The sequence below is a fragment of the Scomber scombrus genome, chromosome 2 (genome assembly GCF_963691925.1).
Source record: "Scomber scombrus chromosome 2, fScoSco1.1, whole genome shotgun sequence".
Taxonomy (NCBI): domain Eukaryota; kingdom Metazoa; phylum Chordata; class Actinopteri; order Scombriformes; family Scombridae; genus Scomber; species Scomber scombrus.
This window is the reverse complement of record NC_084971.1, coordinates 32,942,798-32,948,797: the sequence shown is the minus strand read 5'-3', so window position 1 is coordinate 32,948,797 and position 6,000 is coordinate 32,942,798.

Here is a 6,000-nt window from a genome sequence, read left to right as displayed (position 1 = left end):
TGGAAGATATCGACTTTATGTGTCTAACTCAAACGATCTGCTGAAGCCTCGTATCAGCTTCAGATAAACTTTGGAGTATATTGAATGTATTTTTGCACAGAAAGAGGATTTTGAATTTTGCCTCCCATCACTAACATTGACATTACATTACATAAAGTTGAGTCCATTTTATTTGTATAGCCAAATATCACAAATTTGCCTCGTGGGGGTTTATTAATATTTCCAGAAGTCTATTCGAAGAAGGAAAAAGGAAGGATCACTCTCCAGGACGGACAGATATCCAATACATGTGTGCACAGAATAGACTAAGAAGACAAAAATACCCTCCCAGTCTCAAACCTTTTAAGAGATTAACAAGACCAATTAAATAATGCAACATCATGACTGCTCTCACTATCATATTACATGCACCTTTATTACACTTGTAACACCTTAGTTTTATGTTTTTATTTAGCCTTTGTCTGTATTTCTTTACTCATAAGTATTTATGTTGTACGTCTCACAATAGGAGGGTCACCTGATGAGCCCTTTTGGGTTTCACTGGCTCCTCCTGCACATTTCTCTTTTGTTATTGTTCTCTTTTCCTAATCTCAGTCTCCTTTTTTCTTTTATGTGCAATGAATTAAGGAAAGAAATATCTGCACTCTTGAAAAAGGAAGGGAAGCATTCTTGATATTTATGTTACAGACTGTCTCCCAAGGGATTAAATGCTGAACTTCTACATAAGGTGTAATGTTGTAACTTCTTCTCATTGGAGATTGTTTTGTTTTTCTTGTGATACAGGGCCTTATCTTTTTTCTTATCTTTTTCTAACCTTTCATGGAGTCTTTGTGATTATATATAAGTAGCTGAATGATTAATGTCTTGTTTCTAGCTTGCACCCTTATGTTGTACTTTTGACCACTTATATATTTATTGATCAAGTGACATCATGTCCTCAGCTCTTGTATGTATAAATCAAAGTGTGATAATGCTGCCCATGATATGCCTGATGAAGATAGAAACGTTGTTACTTATTAAAACTAACACAAGTGAGCGAGACAGTGTGCAATAAATTAAAATTAAAATAATAAAATAATAAAAGAAATACAGACATGGACAAACATTAGGAAGAGATCTCTAATCAGCCAGTATGAACAGGAGGAATGATGAGATTAAATGTTCATGTGGGCACCTGACTTCAGACTTGAGAACACGTGAGCTTATCTTTATCCTCCTACAGTGTATTTAAGTGGACTTACACTAATAATGACTTTATTTAAAAATAATGTAAATGTTTCCTGATCTCCATGGTTACCAGATGAAATGTAATATTTAGAACAATTGTATTCCATTACCTTTATTTAATATAAAGTTATAATGTAAGATCATGCCAAACTAGTTGATATGGTGTTTTATTGACAATTTACTGTTTTTAAGCAAGTTGAATTATTTGGTACAAAGTTTTTATGGTTACACCACTTAGACATTTTTACCATAATCCTCTAATATATTCTCTCAAAATGGATTAAAAGCAGAAATTTGATGCTGGGTCCACAAAAAAAGAATGTGTGCAAGTTATTCATACGTTTATTTTCACATTTTAACCCTTTAAATTTGACTAAACCACATGGATGCATAAAAAACCTCACTGACCCTCGTTCCTTGACATTGGTGTGCATGTGGGAACAGACGTATGACGAAAAGTGAATTCATTTTTTTGTGTTTGTATGCATATGAGCTGCAGGCATACGGTCGTCAAGGCGTGTTTGCATGAGGGCGTGTGACGTGAATATGTGTGTGTGTGTGAGAGTGTGTGTGTTGATAGTTCATGGAGGCTGGGACATTTGAGGTTGAACCTGTTAATCAGCTTCAGGTGGAGTATTCCTGGTGCTGACTGGCGCTCCTTTCTGCAGTCGCTGCCTGCAGAGTAAACAGCATGGACTGATAACTCTGTGCTGAAACTCAACTTCAACACCAACCAAAAAAACACCTGCCTGATGCACCCAAAGGTCAGTTTCATTTGTAAATTCTCTCTTTCATCTGTGGGCTTCATCCTGAGAGGTGCCTCGTCTTTAAAGTGGCAGGTTTTGGGTGAAAGTGGGCTGAGTTTCTGTTGCAAGTTTCTGTCAAGCATCTGTACTTCTTATCTTTGCTTCCCTGAGAAATTCTTTTACACTTTAATATTAAATCATGACTGAACAGAAACCTTTGGTTTATTGGTTTGGACATACGTGTTTCTCTTAACAAACAGTCTGGTTGAACTGTCTGTTCATCCAGCTGCTGTTTATTCTAATACAATAATAATCTGATGTTCCTGAAGAAGGTTTTACAAATCAAATCAGTCAATCTTATTTAAAAGAAGATTAATGCACTATTTTCTCAGCTAATTCAGGGTTAAAATACTCACTAACAAACTGGGCTGTGCCTTGATCTGTGTTTCTTCTAATGATTAAAAACTGCAAACTCTGCTCTCATTGAGTTATAAATGTGCTGACGGCTCCAAATTTCCATGTTTCTGATGAGAAAAGAAAGCTGAGGAATATTTTTTAATCGTGGACTAGCTCTAACTTACTTTGCGTCCAGCTTTTAAATCACTGAACATTTTCACCTTTCTCGTTGACGGGCATGTGCACTTTGGCTGAGCTATAAAAAGGTTTAATGTGTAACTTTTTGTAGTAGGAAATAAGCTTCTTCTTTCTTTTGCTCAAATGTCACTCGGAGCTCTGCTTATTATTAATTAAACACCAAAAATCTGAATAATGTTTGTTTCTGGTTTTATGCAAAGAATGTAGAGGACTTTGCAGAGGACATTTAGCTGCATTTAAGGTTTCTAGTTAATTAATTTTTATTATTGTTGTTATTATTATTGTCATTGTCTTGCTGTTTAATTATAAATTGACAAAAGTCTTGTGGAGATTTGGTGGTTCACCGTTGTCATGTCTAAATAAACAACTTAGATTTTACTCAAATCTTTCCCAGCTTGACTTCTTAACGCTTACATACTGTTCATATTCAGGCTTTTCTCAGTATCCCCTCTTAATTAGTCTCTATACATAATTTTGTGTGTACTGTTGTGTATCAGCTGCACTCAAACATTTTTAGAAAGTTGTAAAATATTTCTATTTTTTGTAAATTCTGGGTCACGTATGGATACGTCATCAAATTTCTGGCTAAAAGAAAATGTTTTATCAAATGAAAAAATGGGTCAAATTAGACCCTGAAGAGTATGCAAGGGTTAAATACCTGACAACGTACCTTTACCTCTCTTGGGTTTTGGCTTGAATTTACCTATTAATTTATAGTACTTTGCTTTATAATTTGACTCTTAACAATGAACATTATTTTAACATTCTGCCTGGTGATTTCTATAATAAGCAGTCGTCACATATTGAGATATTTTGTTGTTGATCACACTGTATATCTTCTGCTATAATGGCACAGTGCTATTATTCTTGTTTTGATACTTATTTGGACATGTAAAGACTTGAAAACTGCAGCTGGGTGTGATATAGACTGAAACTCGTTTTTCATTCATCTAGCTCATCTTCATAGAACATTATGTGTTCACTGGAGCTTTGCCAGTCACCAGTGCTCAGCCAGGATTTCTGCACTAGTAAGCAATGGGTGTCGTTTCTCTGATATTGTTTATAAAAAAAAGGAAACACCCAACAGAAGAACATTTGTACTCACCCTAAGCGCCCTTGATAGACCTGTTTTTTATTTTCCTGAAGTGTGGTGCAAAAGCCCCAAGGCCATAACTCGAATACCTGAAAGATGCACCTGCTGAGTCACCTGGTGTCTGATACAACTGCACACAGTAGCAGATTACAACGTCTTCCTTAAATTATTTGTTTTGTGTTGATTTTTTTTTTCCATCTCCAGTAAAAGAAACATTTTGCACAAGACATATACTGATGGGATAATTTAATTTTAATAATCTGTTGACAAATATGGAGATAGGATGTAAAAATCCCACATTAACAATATTATAACATAGTTTTTATGACTAAAATGCTATTTTGCTTTTAAAACACATTGTAATGAAAGACGTGAATGAATGTCTTTAAAACAATGTAATTTTCCCCCATATTTTCTTATCTGTTTCTGCTTTCACAACATTGTTTTTTCTGAAAGATTTACCATTCTTTACTTATATTTATGGTTCTTGGGACACACAACTATACCTTTGATTCCCAAACATAGAATATAATTGACTAACCCCCTGAGAACATATTGGCCCCCCTCGCCTGGGTCACCCACCACAAATAACTCAACCTCTGGGAAACCAATACACAGTACTTAATATGGATATTGTTCCAGTTTTCTTGTCATTTAAATCATTTGAAACTACTTAAATGTAAACTATTGTTACAAATCTACCTAATTACCATCTGTGCCATCTTATCTACACAAATCTGTTGCTTGATCTTCCTTTTCTTCACTGGTTTACACTGATTAAAGAGGTGAAACTACCTGTTTCATCTGTTTCATAGACAGCCTGCTAATGTCCTGCTGTTTTCTATAGGCTTTAATGTGTTACAAACATGCAATATACTATAAACTGCAAATATTGTAAATAACTTTTCCTTTAAAGCTGAATGTGCATTTTATTTTCTCCTGCAGGTTTAATCTGAGGGTTTTTTCAAATGCCACGGTGACAGAAACACAACGATCATGGTACAGAACATCCATAGAATGTTTTAGTTCTATGATAGTTACATTTTGGTTGCATATTTTAAAGTATATTCTGTGACAGAGTGCTTCAGTTTTAAATATTTTAATACATTTCTTTGCTTACAGCCGGCACACCGTAGGGGGAGGAGCCTCTCTGAGGCACTTACCCTGGAGCGATCAGACGAAGGGGCGTTGGTTATCTCCAGCATCAACAGTGCTTCAGCCAATCAGGGACTACGGGAAGGTATGACCCGTGACCTCTTATTGAACCTTTTGTCTTTGTGGATTTTAACTGTTTTGAAAGTGAGTCATAAATGAGCTTGAAAGAGTCAGAATAGTTTTACACGCAAGAACATTACTTGCTAATTCAAGGAGACAATTGTACATTTCACCCAAATCCCCTTTTTATGTTTTAGACCAGTGTTTTTCAATCCTGGTCCTCGGGGCCCTGACCTGCGTGTTTTAGACGTTTCCCTGCTCCAACACACCAGTTTCAAATGAATGGGTCGTTATCAGGCTTCTGGAGACCTTGATGACGAGCTGATCATTTGATTCAGGTGTGTTGGAAGAGGGAAACATCTGTGTGTACAGCAATGGTGCCCTGTGATCAGGGTGGAAAAGTCCCGGCAATGCAATAACCCTGAAATAGACGCTACCTTATTTAAAATTCGCAGTTTGTGTTGAGTTCACTACCTTTTTGTAATTGACAAATTCACAAAAAGTTGTTTTTGTGTTGAATTTTATGGTAATTATAAGATTACTATTTGTGTTCCAATATATACAAAAACAACGAACCACCACAACAGCAGTGTCAACACAACTGCAATTATATAGTCCACCAAAGTACTATTTAATACAGTACTGTTGTTGTTTACAATGTATAGGGATTTAAATCTTTTTTCTGATTACTCAGTGCAGAGTGTAGCCAAAATACAACCTAATAGTTAAATTTAAAAGAAACTCTGAGAACACTCAGAGTTAAAAACCTATGTGGGTGAATGGCTTTGCTGATTTATTTGGTTTATCTGAATTATATGTTGTGATTATTTTACACAATGGACCAAACATGGCACTGACAATGCTAAGGTTAGGAAATTGACTCTATTAAAAGAATACAGTATGTGTTTTCCAAATATATGTAAGAATGTTCTAAAACAAGTTTTTATGTTTAATTTTTATTTTTTAGGGGATGAAATTGTGGGGGCAACAATCGATTTTGATCAACTGTCAAAACAGGAAGTGTTAGAATTGCTGAAGCTGATGAAGCCGTTTGATGACAACGTCAAAGTGCTCACAAAGAATAAGCTGAGCAAGAGCCTCGGAAATCTGGACCAATGTGCCAGG